General features: G+C 39.4%; 1 protein-coding gene across 11 annotated transcripts in view; it reads left to right on the forward strand.

The window, feature by feature from the left end:
• CRACD (capping protein inhibiting regulator of actin dynamics) overlaps nt 1-23,319 on the forward strand; it is a 309,702-nt gene that overhangs the window by 223,849 nt on the left and 62,534 nt on the right. Inside the window, exon 1 of one of the 11 annotated variants that reach the window (XM_056802650.1) lies at nt 20,690-20,907. The exons of 9 other annotated variants lie outside the window; for them this stretch is intronic. The gene's annotated coding sequence lies outside the window, so the exon portion shown is untranslated. Of the gene's footprint in view, nt 1-20,689; nt 20,908-23,319 lie in introns of those variants that run through there. One more of the 11 variants, XM_056802649.1, reaches the window with a different exon arrangement.

The raw sequence follows: 23,319 nt of genomic DNA on the forward strand, positions 1-23,319 counted from the left end.
CCTGTTTAGATCAGGAGAGAAGAGGGAGATGATGTACCAAAGCAGAGAAGGCAGCATGCAAAAAGGCTTGGATTGGGAGACTGAAAAAATAATTTTAATGGAGAATAATAGGTAGGACAGACTTGGATGGGGTACAACAGTCAGTGGAATGAGAACACTGGCTGCCTGGAGGGTAAAAGCAGGAGGAGGTACCCAGGGAGAGATGAAGAAAAGTGGAGGTGGGTGAACACTAGAGGCAAATTTCATCTTTTCCACAGTATTGCCCAAGGCTGGTCCTGGAGAACAGTTACTATAATTTTACTTTACATATAAGTACATATATATGGAATATATATATATATATATATATATATATATAAATAAAATGAGCCTACTCTCCCTGCCCCACTTTTGGAAGACTGAAAATACCTTGCAGAATCTGCTTGGTTCATCTTCCTGGCTAGACAGAGGTTGGAGGAAATGTCTGCATTTCTCAGATAAGAGAGCTTGAGAAAGAAAGAAATGAGAAATTACAATAAAACCCCAGTTCTCGTCGCCACCACCAACCCAAGGGCTTTCTGCTTTGCTAAGAGGATTTCTTCGATTTGGCATCACCAAAAATGAAGTCAGAAAAGACCATTTTATTAGATTTTTCTATTCATACCCGGAAGAGTCAAGGACACAGGGAAATTGGAGAAGGCAATAGAAGAGAAATAAAAATAATGAAATGGATGGGAATTAGGAACTAAGAGCCAATTTAATGGAATTGGAGCTATTTAGGTTGGAGAAGAGAAAGAAGATGAATGTTTTACTAAGTGTTTTCAAATATAGAGCATCATAGTACAATGGAAATCAAAATGGTTTGGGTTTGAAATCCCATTTCTTCTACTTATGACTTTGTGACCTTTTGGCAAGTTGCCTAAAATTTGTTTCTTCATCTATAAAAGGAAGGGTTTGGATTCATTGACCTCTACAGTTCCTTCAAGATCTAATACTTCCTTCTTGCTTGTCTTGCTTGTCTTGCTTGTTGCTACCTAACCTTGGGTATTTTAATTAACCTTAGTTCCCTCGCATGGATGATAGAAAGGAAAATAATATAAAGGAGATAACAAAAAAGAGAGAATTGCAAAAAGTATAAAAGCACTGTATGAATGCAGGGTATTGTTTTTGCCCTATATAAGGAGAACATGGACGGACAGTTCTCCCTTTCCAGAATATAGAAGAGATTGTAGCAAATGTGATTTACATTAGAGTCAACAACATTCTTGCTCTGAGAATAATTGAGGTGATTTAGGAAGACTGTAGATAGACTCTAACGGTGACACTCTTTAAAAATTGCTTAAACCACAGTTTGTCTCAAAGAAATAAGTCCTACCTAAAATTTGAAGGGTGAAGCAGATGATCCCACCAGGTCACCTCCAGCTAAAATATTCCATGGTTTCATGATCCCAGTTTCTTTTCAGTTATGTTACCCATAAAAGTAATTTTGCAATTCCCATGATAATCTGCTCTAAATTGGCAGTGAAATGGATAGAACTCTAAACCTGGAGTCAGGAAGACCCAAGTTCAAATCTGACCTTAGACTCTAAGTATGTGATATGGGCAAGTCACTTACCCTTTGTTTACCTCAGTTTCCTCGATTGTAAAATCAGGATAATAATAGCACCTATCTTGCAGGGTGGTTGTGAGGATCAAAAGAGACAACAAGCACTTAGCATAGTACCTGGCACATAATAGGCACACTAATAAACATATATTCCCTTCCTCTCTAATATCTCTGGCTTTTGGTCTTCCCCTGTCTATTCAGGGTTATACTTTTTCATAGAACATAAAAGCCAAGAGCCAGGCTCTAAGTCTTCCCACCAAATATAATCTAATTCCAATCCCCTCCAGCAGCTCCACTTGGGTTTGTGAGCTGATTTAATTTGTTGTTTAGCATTTCATATGAATGAGAATAGCTTATCTGTTAGGGAGAGAAACTGCTGATCAATCACTATTGCCCACGTCGTCATAGAAACCGGACAAAATGCAACTCTAGTTATATTTCCTCATTTCTAAAGTGAATCCCTAATCATTGCCATAGTAATTACCCAATATGTATTTCCCCCAAATTACATGGTACTTGTCCAAAAATGACAATGGATAAGGAGTGGGAGGGCCATAGATGTGTATTAAACTGTGCAGCTGTGCTAAGCCCCTCAAGGCTCTTCCTTCCATGATGGAGCCACCCTCTAGGGCTCACACTCCAAAGCTGAACTGCTCTTTCTGATGGGTATGGGAAGGATGATGGTAGAGAGCTGGGAGTGGCTTTGGGCACTTGCACAAATGTCATTTACCTATGTAACCTTGGAGAGCTTGTTTCTCTCCACTCTGGACTTTAGTTTCTTTGTCTGTGGATGGAGATTTGGACAAGATAACATCCAGGATCCCTTCCAGCCTCAAATCCTATGAAAATCCTTAAGATTCAGGTAAATTCAAGGAGTGGAGAGTGTGAAGAAGTTCACTAAGATACCTGTATGTCTGTTCTATGGGTCACTTTTTCCTTTACCCAGGACCTGTGCCAGGACCAGGTACAGAGAACACCAGCTCAGCCTCACCCTCATTATCTCTTCCTACTCACTTTTACTTTGTATTTCCTTAGGGCAGAATGCCAGGGAAGTGTCCTGGGATCATAAATCCAAAGTTGGAAGTCATCTGATAATAATAACTAATGTTTTTATAGCAATTTAAAGGTTACAGAGCACTTTACAAATATTGTCTCATTTGATCCTTACAACCCTCAGAAGCAGATGCTATTATTAACTTAATTCTCTCCCAACCTCCCAGTGCCTCCCCCTATATACTCACAAACACACACAAAAGGAAACAAAATCCTTATAACAAATATGCACAGTCGAGCAAAAGAAATTCCCACATTGACTATCTGAAAATGTTTTCTCACAGAGCACCTTGAGTCTATCACCTCTCTAACTTTGTTAAGAGATGGCTAGCATGATTCATCATGTATCTTCTGGAAGGATGCTTGTAATTGCATGGTTCAGAATTCGTAAAAGTCATTCAGATGTTACTGTATGGATTGTTCTGGGTTCTGCTCACTTAACTCTGTATCAGGACATACAAGTCTTTGCAAGTTTCCCTGAGACCATCCCTTTAGTCATTTGTTATAGTATAATAATAATTCTATTACATTCACATACCATAATTTGTTCATCCATCTCCTAGTTGATGGATACTCCCACCCCTTCATTTCCAGTTCTTTGTCACCACAAAAAGAGCTGCTGTGAATATTTTTGTATGTGTGGGTCCTTTATTCTTTCTTTAATTACTTTGCCAAAAGAAATGCATAGTTTGGTGACTTTAGGAATACAGTTCCAATTGCTTTTGCCTATCTCTATTTCCTCAATTTATTTTTCTTATTGTTAAAGCTGTATCTCTAACATTGTCCTTCCCAAAATGATGATTATGAACATCTGATTTTGCCAATTCTTAAGGTTTCGATTACTTACTTTCTAATTCATGTTTAATCTTTCTTTGAAATCCTTTATTGAATTCTATTTTTTTGCATTGTGGCAAATAAAGGAAATATTTCATATTTTGGGGGGGTGTATTTACTTTTAAAGGCTTTATGGTCTAAAAATGATTAGTTTTTATAAAGATACTAAGGAAAGCTGAAAATAGCTCTATTTCTTTATAATCCCATTTTGTAAAAACCAGAGATCTATTACATCTAACTTTTATACAATTCAAATCCTTAGCTTATTTCATATTTATCTTTTGTTTTATCTGTCTAGGTCTGAAAGAGGTACATTGAAGTCCCTCTCTATTTTGGTTTTACTATCTATTTCTTTCTGTAATTTGGTGAAATTTCCCTTTAAATTATTTAAAATTTTGCCATTCAGCACACATATCTTACTCACTGATACTGATTCATTATCTGTAGTGCCTTTAAGCACAATATAATTTTCCTATTTATTCCTTTTAATTGTGTCCATTATTATTAACTTCTTTGAGATGATTCCTACTCTAGCTTTTCTTTGAATTTACCTGAAGTATAATAGATTTTGCTCCAACCTCTTAACTATGAATTTTTATGTTTCAAGTATTTGTCTTGTAAACAAGATGCTGTTGGATTCTACTTTCTAATCTACTGCCATATCTTCTTCCATTTTATTTCCTATTCTCATTCATGGTTATGATTGTTAATTATGTATTACCCTCATTCTATCCTCCCTTCCTTTGCCATCTCTTTCCCCCATTTATAAAGAAAGTGGTAAAGAAGGAGTGTATTTATTACTAATGATCTACAATGGAATCAGTTTGTTTCTACTCTGCCACCCTTCTCCTTGCTCTACCCTGAACATTTTAAACTTTCACTTTCCTTTTTTCCTTTTCCATCACATTCCACCTCTGACATTGAAAGGCTCCTCTCACAATGTCCCAGTCCATTTCCCTAATGAATTTTGTATATTTCTACCTCATATTCTTTGCGTGTGTGTGTTCAACTCTCCTTTGTTGAGTGAGGTTAATAGGATGCTCATTCCCTTTACCCTTTCCTCCATGTTTATATAATATATTCTCTTTCTTTCCTTCCTTCTTTCCCTAGAATGTTCCCTATTTCCTTCCTTTTTCTTTAAGTCTGACTGCCTCTGCTCATTCAATCTACAGTTTTACAAAGGGACATTTGTTAGCCCAGGGACCAATGAATCGCTTATTCCTAAATGGATTACACTGAATCGCTAGCAAAATACTAGACCTGAAAGGACCATCTAGTCCTAACCCTTTGTTTTACATATAAAGAAGTATAGACCCAGGGGAAAAATGGGATTTTGTTCAAGGTCACCAGGCTCTTTAAAATGGTTTGGTTCATTCTGTAATCCCGATATTCTCTGGAGCAAATACAAATCCCACTAACATGGCCTGTGTGTTCTCCAGCCTTTGAGGGGATGTGTGACCAGGGCTAGGGGAGAACTCTAGGACTATATGATGGACTGGAGCCACTCTCTCAAAGCTATAATCATCTGGTTTGAGGGGACAACTCAGGGGAAGGGACTGCTTTTCCATTTATCACCTTGATGAGATGCCAGTGGTGATTTTTCGTGATGTACAGGTCATATTTCCTCACAAAAGTTCTTTCTTCTTTTTTGTTGTTGCTACTGCAAGACCTGCTCCCCACAGACCATATATCTCTCATTTGGTTTCAGGAGTAATGGTGATGGAATGGCTTTTTGTACTGCCCATTTAATACCAGCCAGTGCCTTAGGAAAGATTAGAGGCCACCCCCCCCAAACCCATCCTTTCAGTCACATAGCAACACTCACCAATAGTAAAAGAGTAATCACACATTCCAGAAAACAGGGATGTACATGCCAAGTGTGTACAACTGAAAAAAACTCAAAAGAAAGCACCAATCCTTATTCACCAACAGAGCTTTGAGTCTACATCTAAAAGAAGTCGAGGCATTTTCCATTTAGTGGCTTACTGGAGTTTATAACCCGCAGTTATTACACAGACCCATCATCATTAGTGTGTCTCAGTCTGTGATGACGATGGCTGCCACTTGTTGTCACAGCTTCTCTTTTTCTTGAGTAAGTATAGAGCACTATGTAGACAAATTGGGATTGTCTCTGGTCTTGCCTGATAAGAGTTTAAGGCAGTTTTGGTTGATTGGGAATCACTGCTCACTCTAGAGTGTAGAGTAACAAATACTCTATATATTAGGGGGTAAGAGACTAGGAATATGGTGGGGAAGAATGGAATGATCAAATATGTTGTTGTTACTCATTTGTTTGTCATGCCCCACTCTTTATGACCCTATTTGGACAAAGATACTAGAAAGATTTGCCATTTTCTTCTCTTGCTCATTTTATAGATGAAGAAATGGAAGCAAACAGGGTTATATGACTTGTCCAGGGTCACACTGCCAGTATGTATCTGAGGCTCGATTCAAACTCAGGTCTTCTTGATTTTGGCCATATGAAATGGCTCTAAAAGCCCATCAATTAAAATCTTTTTCACTTGAAAAAGAGCCCAGACCCTAAGTTTTGCATCTTTCAAGTAGAATCAAAGTAGACTAACAAGGATCATAGGATTTTAGAGCTGAAAGAAAGATGTTTAGAAATCAGCTACGTAAATTGCCTTATTTGAAAGATGAGAAAACCAAGGCCCAATGGAAGGTGTTACAATTAAAGTAGTAGAAGCCATAAACTGTGGCAGATAAAAGAGTGGTTGGCTTAAATTGTGACCACAGAAAATATGGTTTCAAGACAGTGTCTTGTTTTAAATCAAATATAAGGTGGTTGCCAGGGGAAATTTCCCAAATATTAAATATACCCAAGTCAGCTGGGTTTTATAGAGATTTTAATTAATACAAATGAGTAATTAATGAAAGGGAGAGAGAAAAGGAAATAATGAGAAAAGGGCTATACCAGCCTAGGCCAGCATGAGCCAAACTAGGCTGGAAACCCTAAGAGAGAGATCAGTCAGTCTTTTATCAACTCACTACAAGATTTGTCCAAGCAAGATTCTAGTGTTCAGAGAGACACCAGTTCAGCTTTGGCCACCTCATTCTCCAGAGAGAGTTCTCTGAGAGGGAGATCTGAAAGAGTCCTTCAAGGCAGCTTTGGCCAGCTGCCTTCTCCAATTCAGCTTTTCCCAGCTGAATCCCCTTAGACCTCTTTTTGACCTCATTTTAAAGGGAATTTTTTCCTATGTCACCTCCCCTAAGTTCTCACATCTACCAATCACAGTAGACATTTTCCAAAGCTCTGACCATTCTGAATTCACGCCTGAGTAGACTAAACTTTTGAGTAATTCACACCTGAGTAGACTAAAAACCTCTGAGTATGTTCTCACCTCTTTGCCCTTTGCAAGTTTACAAGTTGCCTGACCTTTATAGGTACTTAGCACCCTTTTGTATTAGATCTAAAAATAGGCACAGCTTAAGAACTTTTGCCTTACTATAAGTATGGGTTAAGTATTTTTCATTGTTCAGCAAGGAGTTTACAACTTTATCTGCCCCTAAAGTATGCTTCAGTAGGGGTGGAGTAGAGTTCTCACATTCCTGATCTAAGTAGAGTTCTCACATTCCTGATCTAAGTCCCTTCATTGTTTAAAATGGGGAATGGTCTTAACCAAGTGTTCTGAAGTAGGGTCTGAGAATTTTTAAGGTTCACAAAGGGAAGAAGGAAAAAGGGATTTATCTGGAGTCACATAGAAAAGAAAGGTCAGAGCAGGGATTCTTGTGACCATCACTCTGTAGATACCACATCAGAGATCCCCTTTCCAATGTGGTTGGACTGGCCAGAGTTTGCATTATCCTGGTCTCTCAGAACCCACGGCCATCTGAGGTATCAGTTAGACTTTAATGAGAGGTAATCATCTTAATAGTGATAACAAAAATCTAAATTTACTTTTGTATGGAAACATACAAATTATAAACCACTCTCAAAGATTTCTTTTTTGTCTTCACAGCAAGTCTCTCTGGTAAATAAGAATTGCTAGCCCCACTTTTTAAAAATTCAATTCTATTTAATTTAGTAAATGCTTTTTAAGTAACTAGTACATTTACAACATTAGGCTAGGCTCTGGGAATACAATAATAAAAAAGAACATTGGCCCTCTTCCCAATGTTAACAAACATTTTTAAAATATTTTATTTTTCCCCAATTACATGTAAAACCAATTTTTAACCTTTTTTTGTTTCAAATTTTCTCCCTTCATCCACCTCTCTGAGATGGTAAGAAATTTGACATAGATTTTACATGTGCAATCATGTAAAAAGCATTTTTTTCATCTTAGTTTGCTGTCCTCATTTTAAGGAAAGGAAAATATGACTCGGAGTAGGTGACTTGCCCAGAATTGCATAGCTTGAACTAGGCTTTTTTACTCTTTCCCAAAAAGCCCAACTCTGTTCAGAATAGACTAAATGGCTTCTCAAGGTTTTTTCCAACTTTCTCATTCTGAGCTAACCCAAGGAAACATCACCTTTCTTTTTTCCCTTCTTTAAACTCTTACCTACCATCTAATACTGTGTACTGGTTCCAAGGCAAAAGAGTGGTCAGTTAGATAATGGGACTTAAGTGACTTCTGTCTTGCAGCTGGGAAGTGCCTGAGGTTTGATTTGAACCTAGTACCTCCTGTCTCTAGCCCTAGCTCTCAGCTGTCCACAAAACATTCCCTTTCTAACTTTTTTCAGATTTTGGTTTAGTCATCTTCATCTCCTGCCCAAATAATGATAATGATGCTAGCTAACATTCAAGTAGTGTTGGAAGACTTGCAATGGGCTTTACAAATATGATCTCATTTTACCCTCCCAGAAACCCTGGGAAATAGATGCTTCTATTATCCCCATCTTACAGATGAGGAAAGTAGGGCAGACAGAAGCTAAGTGACTTGCTCGAAAGTGGCTAAGGCTACATTTGATCTCAGGTCTTCCTAACTCTAATAGGTCCAGTGCTCCATCCACTGTGTCAAATATTCATCTGCCCTCATTTGGCAAAACAGAATAATATGAAGTCTGGATGACAGAAGGGTCAAGGCAGGAGCAGAGAATATACAGAATTAATTTGGTTTGAGACTACAATAGAGTTTAAGGGGAAAAGGCAGCTACCAAGTAGAACTGTCCAGAAAGCATCCAGATACACAATCACAACTTTGGAGGCATATAGAGGGGATTTTAAAAAGAAATAAAGGTACTAGTTGAAGCTTTGTTGTTATTCAGTTGTTTCAGTCATGTGTGACTCTTTGTGACTGACCTCATTTGGGGTTTTATTTTTTTTTCATTTAAAAAATTTTTATTAATTAATTTAGAATATTTTTCCATGGTTACATGATTCATATTCTTTCTCTTCCCTTCTCCCTCCTCCCACCCCCCTCCCATAGCCAACATGCAATTCCATTGGTTTTACATGTGTCATTGATCAAGACCTATTTCTATATTATTGATATCATTTGGGGTTTTCTTGACAAAGATACTGGAATGATTTTTGCCAGTTCCTGCTTTAGCTCATTTTACAAATGAGGAAACTGAGGCAAACAGGATTAAATTCTTTGACACAACTAGGACATGTCTCAGGTTGTATTCAAACTCAGGTCTCCCTGGTTCCAGGTCCCCTGCTCTCTCGGCACCACCTAGTTGCCCTAGTTGAAGTTGTACAATGCCATAATTCCAAAGGGTTTCTCCAGGACTCCTGCAAAGTTCCAGCATTGAGGCAAGCAGAGAAGGAGCAAGCATCAGAAACAAGATGGCCAATAACAAGGCTCTTTAGGGTGATGGAAGTGTCAGACAAAACCTGAGAATGTGTCTTCCCTTTACATTTTGCATAAGATTCTCTTCTGAGGGAGCCATTCTCACTGCCACTCATGAAAGAGGAAGGAAGGATGGAAGCAGAAATGAGAGTGAAGGAATCTTCTTGTCCCTGTACTTGTTCTCATGGAGACAGGGCACTCTGCCTTATGAGAGACAAAGAAGGGGGCAGCTAGGTGACTCAGTGGATTGAGAGCCAAGGCTAGAGACAGGAAGTCCTGGGTTCAAATCTGACCTTAGACACATCTCAGCTGTATGTCAAGTCACTTAACTGCCATTGCCTAGCCTTTACTGCTCTCCTATCATGGAACCAATACATAGTATTGATTCTAAGACAGAAGGTAAGGGTTAAAAAAAAAGTCTAAAGGTACCCATCTAGCTCATGAATATCCCTTCTAGTCTACCATCAAAAAGTCCGACTTTTTTCTAGACATTCTCAGCACCAGGTTTTGAGTCTCATGTAAATTTAAACTTTAATCATTGTTATGACTGTGCAGAGAATCCTCTAGATGGGTATTTCAGATCTGTAGCCTTTTATAGGAATCTCACAATCTCTTCCTACTTATCTGGAGTTGGCTTTGTGTTCTTAGTTTCAGAAGGGAAGGTTGCCCTATAATGAGGGTGCTTTTCAATCCTCCTATAAAATGAAATTCATACAGGAAGGCAGCAGCCATCAGAGCAAGGTCTCTGGGTCTTGGTGAGCCGCTAACCACAGGAAAAACTGACTGGCTTGATAATTAATTGTGGGTGATCTTTACACATCAGAAATGAAGAAGCTTGGATGAACCCTGCATGGGCGCCATTATAGCAAGTCATGTCCACCCACCCTCTGTCCTGCCTCAGTCTTCTAATTATCACTTCCTAGCTATTTAAGGACTCTGGTGATACCAAGTTCTTCATGAGCTTCAAATGGAAACTCCTCCCCATGAACTATTCAGTTTAAATTCCAGAACTGATTCTAATAGGAATAAATGGCACACGTAATAGAAGGTTTTGTCAGTACAAAACAGTTTCCCAGAAATTCTCTCTGTTTGTCTTCACAGCAGCTCTGTGGGTTAGATAGAACATATATTATTACCCTTATTTTAAAAATAAATATATCAAATCCCTGGCTTCCTTCAAGACTCAAATCCCAAATACTGCAGAATTGAGAGCAGGCATGTTTTTTTTTTCTTTTCTTTGTAAACCCAGCACTTTGATATAGGCATAGAGTAGATGCCTAATAAATGTTTGTGGATATTGGGAAAGATTGAAGGAAAAAGGCACAGTAGGGGATGATATAGATAGATAGATAGATAGATAGATGGATGGATGGATAGATAGATAGATAGATAGATAGATAGATAGATAGATAGATAGATAGATAGATAGATAGATAGAATCATAGAAACAATGAAAATGACTTTGGGAATCAGAAGAGGATACAAGGACTTCACATGATGTGGTCTGTGGGGTCACAAAGAGTCAGTCATGACTGAACAACAAAATTTTGATTGATTAAAGCTGTGACAAAAAAATGGTCACAGTGAACAAGTGGGTGAACCAAATCCAACATTCTTTCCACTGCTGCCCATTGTCTTATTTAGAGTAATGTTTTGCTTATCTGTTTTTTGACTGGGCTGATTTCTTTGGTATAGACAACTCCTTGTGAGGAAAAAGCTCTCTATCAATACAGATCTCTACACTTTTTAGAGCTTAGGGGATCAGAATCCTACTTCAGACTCCACGAGTGACTTAATCAAAATCATCAGACACGTATCAGAAAAGACTTAAACCCAGAACTCTGTGCTTCTCATGTAGGACTCTTCATGACCCCATTTGGGGTTTTCTTGGCAAAAGTACTGGAGTGGTTGACTATTTCCTTCTTCTGCTTATTTTATAGATGAGGAAACTGAGGCAAATGGGGTTAAGAGACTTGTCTACATACATACAACAAATAAGTGTCTACATCTGGATTTGAATTCAGGTCTTCCTGAATCTGGGCTTGACATTCTATCCATTGTACCAACTTAGTTCCCCTGGCTTATTAGAAATTCTGATAACAAATCAGTGATAGTTACGTAATTGCCCTATGTAGTTGACTCTTTAAAAAGGCAATATGGGTATTTCCCTGAGACTTCTGATATAACCAAAACCAACTACCATTATTCTGTACTTTGTCTTTCTCATGGGTCTACACCAGAACAAAACAATAAATAGAAAGAGAAAGCTACATACTTATCCAGATACACTGAGAGGTGAGGCTCCAGAGGTTTACCTGTGACCCTTTGAAGTCTCCATTTCCTTATCTGATAGTTGGACTAAATAAGGGTTTCTTAACATTTTCTGTATTTTGTATCTTTTTTTTGGCAGTTGATTGAAATATATGGACTCCTCAGAACAATGCTTTTAAATGTACAAAATAAAGTATATAAGATTACCAAGAAAAACAATTATATTGAAATATCAAAATGTGAAGAAAAAATCTTGAAATCCAGGTTAATAACCCCTGAATTAGATTTTCTAAATTCCCATGATCAGATGGTGCTTAGCTCATACATAGTATTCAATAGATATTAAAAAGTTAATTAGGGGGTAGAACAGTTAATTAGTAGGTAATAACAATACTTAGGATCTGTGGAATATTTGGCTACTTAAGCATACTTCTGCCAGGCAGCTGTGGTAGAGTTTAATTTATAACACTCTCCATCTGGTCACAATTTAAAACCACACATTCTCCTTACATGCCATTTAAATTTGTGAAAAGAAAGACTGTTCGGATGTGAATCAACATCAGAAGCCATTTCCTCCACTATTTTGTTTAGAAGCGTCTGCAGAGGCTAGATAAAGTGGAATAGTTGCTTTCTCTCTCTCAAAGGGGATGCCTTATGGATATCCAGGCTTAACAGCACTTGGGGGCTCAGCCAAGAAGGCTTTCTCTTGGAAAATGTGATCGGAGCAGTTCTCGTACACAAGGATAGCTTTTGCCATGACTGCACCCCATCAGCTTAGCCTAGTTTTTCCTGAAAAGGTATTAAAATTATCCTTAAGCCTTAATTGATTCACGGGACTAAGATCTGGGCTTTGGAGGTAGCCTCCTGGTTACCCAAGTACAAAAAGAACCAGGGGCACAAGGAGCTTTAGCAGTTCCCCTAGCCTTTAGATCAAGGACCACCTTGGACAACCAATTCATTCTTGTCAAGTACTGCTTCCATGCTGTGGTAAGGAAACCTCCTTTTGATAAATGCAAAATATTCCATGAGCATCTCATTTTGCTCGAAACTCATTAGAGCCAGCCTCCTCTGAGATGGAAAAGGTCAGCCCCTAGAATGTGGTTTTTTGCTCCTAATCCAAGAGATGAATTTAGTCTGGAACTGGTGGTTTAAATCTACCTGAGCCTAAGTACCTCGGTGGTCAATGCATATTGGAAACTATTCCTAGCACATGGATTTAGAGAGTCGCATCTCAGGGTTTCCTTGGAATCTTCAGTCAACCATTGTAATATTTAAAATAGTGGAAGATATAAATTATAGTAGATATAAGAGTGGGTGAGTAAATTGTGACCGCAGAAAATATGTTTCACTACAGTGTCTTGTTTTTAAATCAATATATAAGGTGGTCGCCAGGGAAATATTCCCAATTGTGAATATACCCAAGTCAACTGGGTTTTATAGAGATTTTAATTAATAATACAATGAGGAATTAAAGAAAGAGAGAGAGAAAAAAAAGTATAAGTATGAAGGACCTTAAGCCAACATGGCCTAGACCTGAGTCTTAAGAGAGAGAGATCAGTCAGTCAGTTTTTTATCACTCACCACAAGGTCTATCTAAGCAAGGATTCTAGTGACAGAGTCTCCTCAAAGAGAGTTCCAGCCAGAGACTGTTACAAAGGGCCTCTCTCAAGAGCCTCCAGAGGGACAGAGTCCCCTCAGAGGAGCTCTAGCGAGACCTCCTTAGAGATTGTCCTCCAAGAGCTTCCCTTCTCCAGAGAATCTTCAAAAGGATCTCCAAAAGGATCCTTCTCAAGCGATCCTGCTTTTCCTTATATAGGGGGTTTTCTCCTATGTCACCTCCCCTAAGTTCTTCCATCTACCAATCACAGTAGACGTTTTCTAAATGACAGCCCATTACTGCTGGGTCGACTAATCCCTTTAGTAAGTTTGAATCAGAAAAAACACTGCTGGGTGGACTAATCCTTTTAGTATGTTTGAACCAGAAAAACTTCTGAATAAGTTTTCACCTCTTTGCTCCTGGCAAGTTTACAAGTTGCCTGACTTAGGTACTTAGCACCCCATTGTATTAATTCTAAAAATAGGCATAGCTTAAAGAACTTTTTGCCTCACTATAAGTATGGGCCCAAGTACCCTCATTGTTTAGCAAGGAATTTTCTCCCCTAAAGCAGTCCTAAGTAAGGTGGAGTAGAGGTCCTCCCATTTCTAATCTAAATAGAGTTCTCACATCCAAATGTGGAATGTTCCCAGTAGGGAATTGTTCCAATTGAGAATTCCCCGATGTGGAAATTTTTAACATTCACAAGTCTGAGAAATTTCAAGATTTACACCATGTGGTACCCTGAATGAAAAAGATGTTACTTATTTTACAATCATCTGGGGCTTGAAACAAGAAGCAGAACATCATCCATACAAGAACCAGATGGAGGACTTTGCCTTCTAGAGAAAATCTTGCTTCCCTTTGGAAGTTATATACAACATCTTCTTGAGGCACATCCCCAGCTCAAGTGAGCCAGGTGGACTCCAAGAAGCTGTACCCAGCAGCAGCTGTACCCAGATAAAACCCTTACCTTCCCCCTTAGGATCAATACTGGCTATTGATTCTAAGGCAGAACAGTGGTAAGGGCTAGACAATGGGGGTTAAGTGACTTGCCCAGGGTCACACAACTAGGAACTATCTGAGGCCAGATTTGAAACCAGGATCTCCCATCTATAGACCTGGCTCCTCTGAGCCCCTTAGCTGCCCCCATGCCACATTTGACAGATTTGATCAGGGAGTCATTGAACAAAGCTTTTTCTTCAGTTACAATTGTTGTCATTGTTCAGTCATGTCCAACTCTTCATGACCTTGTGGGCCATAACATGCCAATACTGTCTATGAGGTTCTCTTGGCAAAGATACTCCAGTGGTTCCTCAAGTGAAATAAGACAAACAGAGATTAAATGTCTTGCCCAGGGTCACATCACTAGTGTTTGAGTTGAATTTGAACTCAGGTCTTCCTGAAACCAAGCCTAATACTATATCCTGTGAGTTGCCCATCTGCCTTCTTTGGTTAACATTTATCAACAATTTTTCTTTTATCTTAATACATTGTTCTAGTCTGTGTAGCTGCTTTCAGGGAACCTTAGAGACTTCCACAGAAGCAGTAAAGCAGGTCAATGATGCTTAGAAGTAATAGGCTTTTATTTACCCTATTTTAACTCACTCAGAGGAAAGCTTGTGGCTTAGCTCAAAACCCTCAGGTGTGAGAGGAGTGGGAGGAGGAGGCAAGGAAACATCTGAGTTAAAGTCACCTAACAGATCAAGGCACATTTGGGTCTTGGGAGGGACAAGACTTGTCCAAAACTTAGCTAGGAAATCCAGGTCTCAGGTGAGATGATTTTCAGACCATAAGAGGATGGAGAGGGTCAAGGAAATCCACCAAAGGGAAGTCTTCCCAAGTATCTACCAGGCTTCCAATATGGAATGGAAGCATCATATTCCCAGTTGCAGAAAAGGACCGAGAGTTCCAGAGGGAGAGCAAAAATCTCTATCTGGCAATCCATTTGAGTCTTACCACTTCTTCTCTAACTGGTAGGGAAGTAAAGCCACTTGGCAGGGTTAAGTGGAGCATAGAAGTCCCTAGCATAGAATGTCCCAGAGATAGAACATTCTAGAAAAATGGCAGGGTAGGGGGAACTAGATGAGATGCATCTAGGAAGTCCTACTTTGAATACAGAGATATCCTGTGGAAAGAAATGCTAGGACCAGCAAGCAAAATGTTTTGCTCTAGCATACATGCATGAGGTATTGCTTATTGAAATGGGGGTGGGGGGGATTCCCCCACTGTTGAATCTAATTCTCTTTGGTCTCCTGGGTGGCACAGTGAGTGCCAGGTCTAAATTCAGGAAGACATCTTCCCAAGTTCAAATCTAGCTTCAGATACTTTATAGATGTGTGAGCCTGGGCAAGTCATTTAACCTCGTTTGCCTCCATTTCCCCATCTGTTTAATGAGCTGGAGAATAAAATGGCAAACCATTCTAGGATCTTTGCCAAGAAAACTCCAAATGGGGTCACAAAGACTCAGACTTGACTAAAACAATTGAACAACAGCATATAAATCAACAAAAACATAAATGGAGGGGATCTGGTATTATCTATCCTTTTCAGTCAATTATGTGATTCTATAGTTATAGAGAGAATTAATTGCAAAAGCCTGACTGTAACCATGCCTTCTCAATGACAATTAGGGTCATTCAAAAGTGATTGGCCTAAAATCCAAAAACTAAATGGATGAAAATACCTCATCCAGTCTATGACCCAGTTAGATAGCCAATCCATTAAATCGGTTACTTCAATACTATACGTAGATTTGGAATTACAACTAGGGATGGATGATGAGTTGGGCCTAGAATTGAAAAGGAAGAAGAGGGCAGGCTGGCTTGCATTTTGGAAACCAAAATGTTGTTATTGTTCAGTTATCCCTGACCCTTCGTGATCCCATAGACAATGGCATGTCAGACCCTTCTCTCTTCACTAGCTCTCAAAGTTCATCCAAATTCATGTTTGTTGCTTCCAAAACTAGTGCTCCATCTTATCCTTGGTCCTCCCCTTTGTGTTTGCCTTCAATATTTCCCAACCTCAGGATTTTTTCCCATGAGTCATGTTGTCTCATTATATAGCCAAAGTAGTTCAGCTTCAGCATTTGACCTTCCAGTGAGTAGTCTAGATTAATTTCTTTAAGTATTAACTGATTTGATCTCCTTGCTGGCCAAAGGACTCTCAAAAGCCTTCTCTAGCACAATTCAAAAGCCTTGATTCTGCAGCCCTCCACTTTCCTTATAATACAATTCTCACAGCCATACATTGCTACCAGGACCATAGCTTTGGCTATTTGGACATTCGTCAGTAGTTTAGTATAGCTTTTGTTCAAATGATGTCAAATAAAGCTCCCCAGAGTGGGAACTCCTCCTTTTAATATGAATGTTCTTTTGGCAAAGCTGTCAGTCCAATACACATTTTTTTAGGCACCTATGAAGTGCCAGACACTGTACTAAGCACTGGGGATTATAAATAATAAAAAGAAAAACAATCCCTGCCCTCTGGGAGTTTACAATCTAAAGGGGAAGACAATTTACAAAAGAAGGCAGGAAAACAAGGAGAGAAACATTTTGTTCCATGGAGTTGAAACTAGGCAGGGCAGCAAATACAAAGTAGAGTGATTCCATTCTAGTTTCCACCCTCTGCAAAGGAAGATATTGGTGGAGTTTGGTACTCTGCTCTCCAACCCTCCAATCAAGGGCAGAGGAGGCTGAGGGAGCTGGTGGTTATCAAGGCTTGAGTTAGTAGCATAAGATTAGAAGTGATCCTGATTAGAAGTGATTATCCTGAGAGGGGTGTCTAGTTCCCTGGAGCTGAAACCAGGGAAAAGCAGCAGATGTAAAGGGAAGCCATTGTGATTCTTTATATAATTGTGAATCTTGAAACAGCACATAAGATTACATAAGATTAGGAATGACTCAAAGGGCAATGGAGATTGCATGGAAGACATAGAACTATAGCATATTTTCCAAAATAAACCCTCTAGAACTGTCATAAGGGATATCATTAAGGGAGCATTAACTGGGAGTTCTGAAGATTGGGGTCTGAAGCTTGTTTCAGTTACTTAACATGTTTTGCCAAATTTTCGCATCTCACCAAAAAAAAAAAATTGAGATTAATTGCCAAGAACTCTCTCTTCTTCCCATCTCCTTTTCTCACCTCTCTTAGATAAGTGTGGCTAGGTTCTTTTCTTTATCAAGACAACCCTGTTAGACCCATTTCTTAGATTCCCCCAACTATTATCTTAATTCTTTCTCTCATCTACCTCTTTTCTTACTTCTTCTTTAATGCCTACAAACACACATGGGCAGGTAGATGGTACAGTGAATATAGAACCAGGTCTGGAGCTAGGATGATCTGAGTTTAAGTTCAGTCTTAAATAACTTCCTAGTTATGAGACCCTGGACATCATATTGAACTCCTGTCTGCCTCAGTTTCCTCAACTATAAAGTGAATCATTTTTTAACTTTATTTTTATTTTTTTTCCATTTGAATTAGTTTATTTAGTCAATTTAGAACATTATTCCTTGGTTTCAATAATCGCATTATTTCCCTCCCTCCCCTCCACTCATCCTTCCCACAGCCCATGCGCAATTTCACTGGGTATTATTTGTGTCCTTGATCAGAAACTATTTCCATGTTGTTGATGTTTGCACTAGGATGTTCATTGAGAATCTCTACATCCCCAACCATATCCCTTGAATCCATGTATTCAAGCAGTTGTTTTTCTTTGGTGTTTCTACTCCCACAGTGTTTCCTCTGAATGTGGATAGTGGTTTTTTCTCGTAGATTCCTCCAAGATGTTCAGGATTGCTGCATTGCCACTAATGGAGAAGTCCATTACATTCGATTGTACCACAGTGTACAATGTTCTCCTGGTTCTGCTCCTCTCACTCTGCATCACTTCCTGGAGGTTGTTCCAGTCTCCATGGAATTCCTCCAGTTCATTATTCCTTTTAGCACAATAGTATTCCATCACCAACATATACCACAATTTGTTCAGCCATTCCCCAATTGAAGGGCATCCCCTCATTTTCCAATTTTTTGCCACCACAAAGAGCACAGCTATGAATATTCTTGTACAAGTCTTTTTCCTTATTATCTCTTTGGGGTACAAACCCAACAGTGCTATGGCTGGATCAAAGGGCAGACAGTCTTTTAGTGCCCTTTAGGCATAGTTCCAAATTGCCCTCCAGAATGGTAAAGTGAGAATCATAATAGCTCCTACCTTAGAGGTTTTTTTGTCAGAATCACTCATTCTACTAATCCAATCTGTTATCAGACCTTATTTCTACCTTAAACATATCTCCCATGATGTGGAAAAATTGGGAAACTAATGCACTGTTGGTGGAGGGTTGTGTGTGTGTGTGTGTGTGTGTGTGTGTGTGTGTGTGTGTGTGTGTGTGTGTGTGTGTATTGGAGGGAAGGCCATAATTTTGCCTTTCTTAGTATTCCCAGAAAAGAGACTGGCAAGCATGGTCTTATTCTGAGAGATAGGATCCTCTCCCTTTGAAGGTTCATAGACTCTGAATAGTTGAGTCCCTCTGATAGAGATTAATAAAAGACAGAAATCCCCTGCATTCACCAATTTCAGAATTGTCCAAGAGATTTTTTTTTAAGATGAGGGATGTTCCAAAGTTACCGTGTGGCAGGACTAGTTCTTGGTACAGTTTTAAAGTAGATAATTTGTCTTAAAGGTCAGGAACTCTTTGCCCCTCTTGCCATTCCCTCTCTATAGTCACAGTCTCTCTTAATGGCGCCCTAGCTCATCCTTATCTTCAGCCTCACCCAGACCTACCTTTTCTCAGCATCACCACCCAGCCTTTGACCTTCCAGATCCCTTCCATGTCAGTACTTAAAAGAGATCCCCTGAAGGACTTCCAGCTAGGAAATTACTTCTGTAATCTCTGTAATGACTGCTTCTGGATTAATGCATTACATATTCTAGGTAATATTCATATTTTAACTAGGAACCTTCTGAAGGCAAAGCCTTGAAGTATTCAAGTGGGGCTTTCACTGTGGCAGGTCACTGATGGAGACTTAGGAAGGAAGCACCAACTCACCACTTAGCCTCTCTCTAGAATTGATCTTACTGCCTTGGTAATGGGAAGCCATTCAACATGTATTGGGCACCTAGTATACACTCCTTCACTTTTGTGCTTTACAAATATCTCATTTGTTGCTGACTACAACTTAGGAGGTCAGTGCTCTTATCCCCATTTGACAACATTATTTCCCAGTTGAGGAAAGGGAAGTTGACTAGGTTAGTGACTTGCCCAGGGTCACATAGCTTGAAAGGTGGTATTTGAATTCCTGTCTTCTTGACATCATCTACTTTATCTACTGGATCACCTCCCTGAATATTTGAGCTGAGCCTTGAAAGAAGCAGGGGATTGATTCTAAGAAGCAAAGCATAAGGAGGAAGAACATGATAGGCAGAGGATGGCTCAGATGTGGAATATTGAGTTCTGTTAACAGCTAGGCTAATTTGGGAAGAATATTAAGCATGTGAACCTTGTGGGGATGAGAGGGAACACACACTCACACATGTGGCCAAGGCAACTCAGGACTCCAGTTGATTTAACTGAGCCTTAATGCTCTTTCTTTCTCTGGAGGTTCTCCTTGAAATTCATGGTGGGTCAGGGTATTGGTACTGGTGATGGGGAAGTCCCTTTGCTCCAAGGCTAGGTTGGCTCGGTGTAGAGCAGGGCATCTCACCTGGGCAAGTGGGTCAGCCAGATTTGTTCCTCCCAGGGCATAGCACCTATTTTGAACTGGCCAATCAATTGATGGGACCAAGGAGAAAGCAGGAAAATTGCCTGGCCGGAGGACTTCCTAAGAAGGCCAAAATTGCCAGGTACAAAACGAAATGGAGCAGTTCAAAGCTTCCATGCCAGTTAGCAGTGGGATTGGGTAGTGAATGGTCACTACACTGCCAGCCCGGGCCAGATAAGGAGGAGTCTGTCTTCCCCCAAAAAAGTTAATCCATGTTACTGTTTTCTTCTTCCCAAATAATATATTCTAACAGTAACTTTCCAGAGACATTACCAGTGTCTAGTTTAATGCAAAAAACATTAGATTCAGAACCAGGAGACCAAGATTTCAGTTGTAGCTTTATCACTAACTAGCTCTGTGCCCTTGGGCGGTATAATAAATCTAGTTTCTCTGGGCTTCCATTTCCTCAGCTCAAAGACCTCCAAATATAGTAATCACTGTCTATGCCGGAGGACACCTCAGGTATTCCTGCCTGGCTGAAAGAGTCCCCAGAGCCTTGTGCTACAGTGTCCAGAGAGCAGATATGGAAAATGTTTTTAAATATACATTTAAATGGAAGCATTCTAGGGTACAAAGTTAAGCACAGAGAAGACTTTGTGGACCAAAGATCCCATCCTGTAGGGCAGTTGTTACATCAGATGATGAGATGCATTTCACAGGAGTCAACAGGAAATTGGGTGAAATTGATTTTTTTTATACCAACACCCTTCCTGTGCCATACATTTAAAAAGCCTAATTATATTTTCATGGAGAGGAAGAGGGACTGAAAAGCACATTGATTGGTTGAACAGTGAAACTGCCCATGTCTAAAAGCGTGCAAGGTGAACTCTAGGCCAAATACTCCAGAGTTGGTGATTAGAAGGTTTGGGAGAAAGATTCATTATTATGAGTTATCCGTGGGCAGAAACCAATAGTCTGCTCAGCTGAAGGATCCTGGGGGAGACAGCGGGGAGTCCATCTATTATTCCCCTCTGAAAGAGTCCCAGAAGAAGATGGAACTCAGGAAATTAAAAAGTAGAAATTCATCCTGCTGCTTCTTCCTTACAAGTCACCTAATTGTAAGTGTGCTCTGAATGGAAATCTGGCATGACCAAGGATAAAAAGCCTGGAAGCCATAATCTGGGAGGCAAACAGACTGAGAAAAGCCTCAAGGACAAAAAAAAAATGGCCTTCTTCCATTCCCCTTTTCACAGAGATGGGAGGTTTGGGTTTTTTTCCTTCCAGTTCTTTAATTGCTAAAAAGAGATTCATTCCTAGCATAGCTATCTAAAAAGTGGGGTAAATTGGATTGAGGCCATTGTACTGAAAATACAATGTAGATGATTCTAAATGTGATTCTTTGGGTCGTAAAAGCAATATGTTTCGAAACAATGATTCCTAAGGAATAGAAGGGCAGGGAATCATTGTCGTACAGAGTGATCCACCAAAAGAAAACTAAGCTGTTAAATCATCTTGTAACTTTTCAAAACTGGTTTTAAAAATGTATATGCCTTATCCGTATGTTGTATAAATATGCTTCGCTCTTGTTGACATAATGTCCCAAAATAAATTGAACTCTAAATAGTCATATCTTTACATTGCTCCTCTTTTTTTTTAAAGTTGCTCTAAAGAAGATTACTTCTTAAATGAAAGGATCAGAGGCATTTACGTATTAACTAATTTTTATAACTTCATAATAGTGCTGTATTCAGGAGCATTTCATTTTATGCAGGAGTACTCTAAGGAAAATCCTAAAACTTTCCTTGGTACTGAGACTTTAAAAACTGTCTCTCATTTTAGGACATCTGTTATTATCATCAACAGTATCTGTCGAGCACCAGAATTCCATCAAAGATTTGCTCTCCCAGAAGCCATTTAATTTTTTTGTCCAGGGTATTCCTCCCCAACCATGCATTCATTGATGTACTGACACACTGAGTGTTGGGGCTCTTTTTAGGTGACCAAAGATCTAAGATAATCTCTTGGAATAAATCCTTTCTTGTACCTCATCTTAGAATCTATTTCTATTTGAAATCAAGTTAAGGAAGTTTGCAAGAGTCAACATGATGCCTCAGGGATGTTTGTGGAAGGGAAAAGAGACAGTCCAACCTAATTGACTATTGATGTATAGAGATTATCCTTTGGGATCTTTCAGTCAGTCGATAGTCATTTTAAAAGCACTTACCATAGCAAGCACTGTGTTAGGTACTTGGGTCAAAAAGCTGGGCAAGAACAGTCCATGCCCTCAAAGAGCTCACAGTTCAATGGTACCTTCAGTGCCAGATGAAGGAAGGGGGGAACACTCTGACCTCCATAGACTGAACAGATAAATGTTAGCGTTGGGCAGTGAGAAAGGTGGAAAGGCATAGGAGAAAAATGCTGATAGATTTCTGGTACCATCGTGTACTCCTTAGGAAGGCAGCCAAGTGGGGCAGTGAATAGAATACTGAGCCTGAGTCAGGAAGACTTCTTCAGATCTGTCCACCATCACTTACTGGCTGTGACTCTGACAAGTCAACCTGTGTTTGGGGCAGTTTCTTCTCCTAGAAGACGGGGATAATAAGAGCCCCTGCCTCTCAGGAGCATTGTGAAGAGCAAATAAAATAATGGTTGTAAAATTCTTAGCAGAGGACCTGGCATGTCGTAGGTGTCCTATAAATGCTTGTGTCTTCTTTTCCTTCCTTCCTTTTGTCAAGCATTATACTGAAGATACTATTGTTCAGTAGTTTGTCGTATATGATTCTTCATGACTCTCTTTGGGATTTTCTTGGCAAAGATACAGGAGTGGTTTTTTTTACAGATGAGGAAACTGAGGCAAACAGGGTTAAACAACTTGCTTAGGGTCACACAACTAGTGCCTGAGACCAAATTTGAACTCAGGTCTTCCTGAATCCAGACCTAGCACTCTATCTGCTTAGCCTTCTAGCTGCCTCATAGGCAGAGTTTAAGTGACTTGTCCAAGGGTCACACAGCTAGTAAGTATCTGAGGTTGGATTAGAACCCAGGTCTTACTGACCCCTGGGCCCAGCTATTAAGCCATCTAGATGCTCCTAGAGGTAAAATAATAAATATTTATTAAGCAATGACCTATACATGTATAGAAATGTGTTTTGATAAATGAGATTAAGAAACTGGACATGAATGAATGCTATTTGTATAATATGAGGATAGATATTAGACTTGTAATTTCGTTTTGTTATATGCCACCAAGAAATTAGGATGGAGCTCATCATTTCTTTTCCTGTCTCAGAACCATGAATTTGTGGTAGGTTTAATAAGAGGGCAAAGAAAACTAATCTATTCAGGAATGAAAGCCGGACAGTCGTGCCCAGGAACTTCTCAGTGAGCTGAAAGTTTGAGAGCTTGGTTTTATGTGTGGGAATGAAATGAAGAAGGGAGGAGACAACAAGGCATTTTAAAAGTTGAACTGAATGTGAATCTAGACATAGAGAGCAGGTCCCTGCTTTTCTGACACTGTAGGAGAATGCAGT

The sequence above is a fragment of the Monodelphis domestica genome, chromosome 6, assembly GCF_027887165.1.
Source record: "Monodelphis domestica isolate mMonDom1 chromosome 6, mMonDom1.pri, whole genome shotgun sequence".
In the NCBI taxonomy this organism is placed as follows: Eukaryota; Metazoa; Chordata; class Mammalia; order Didelphimorphia; family Didelphidae; genus Monodelphis; species Monodelphis domestica.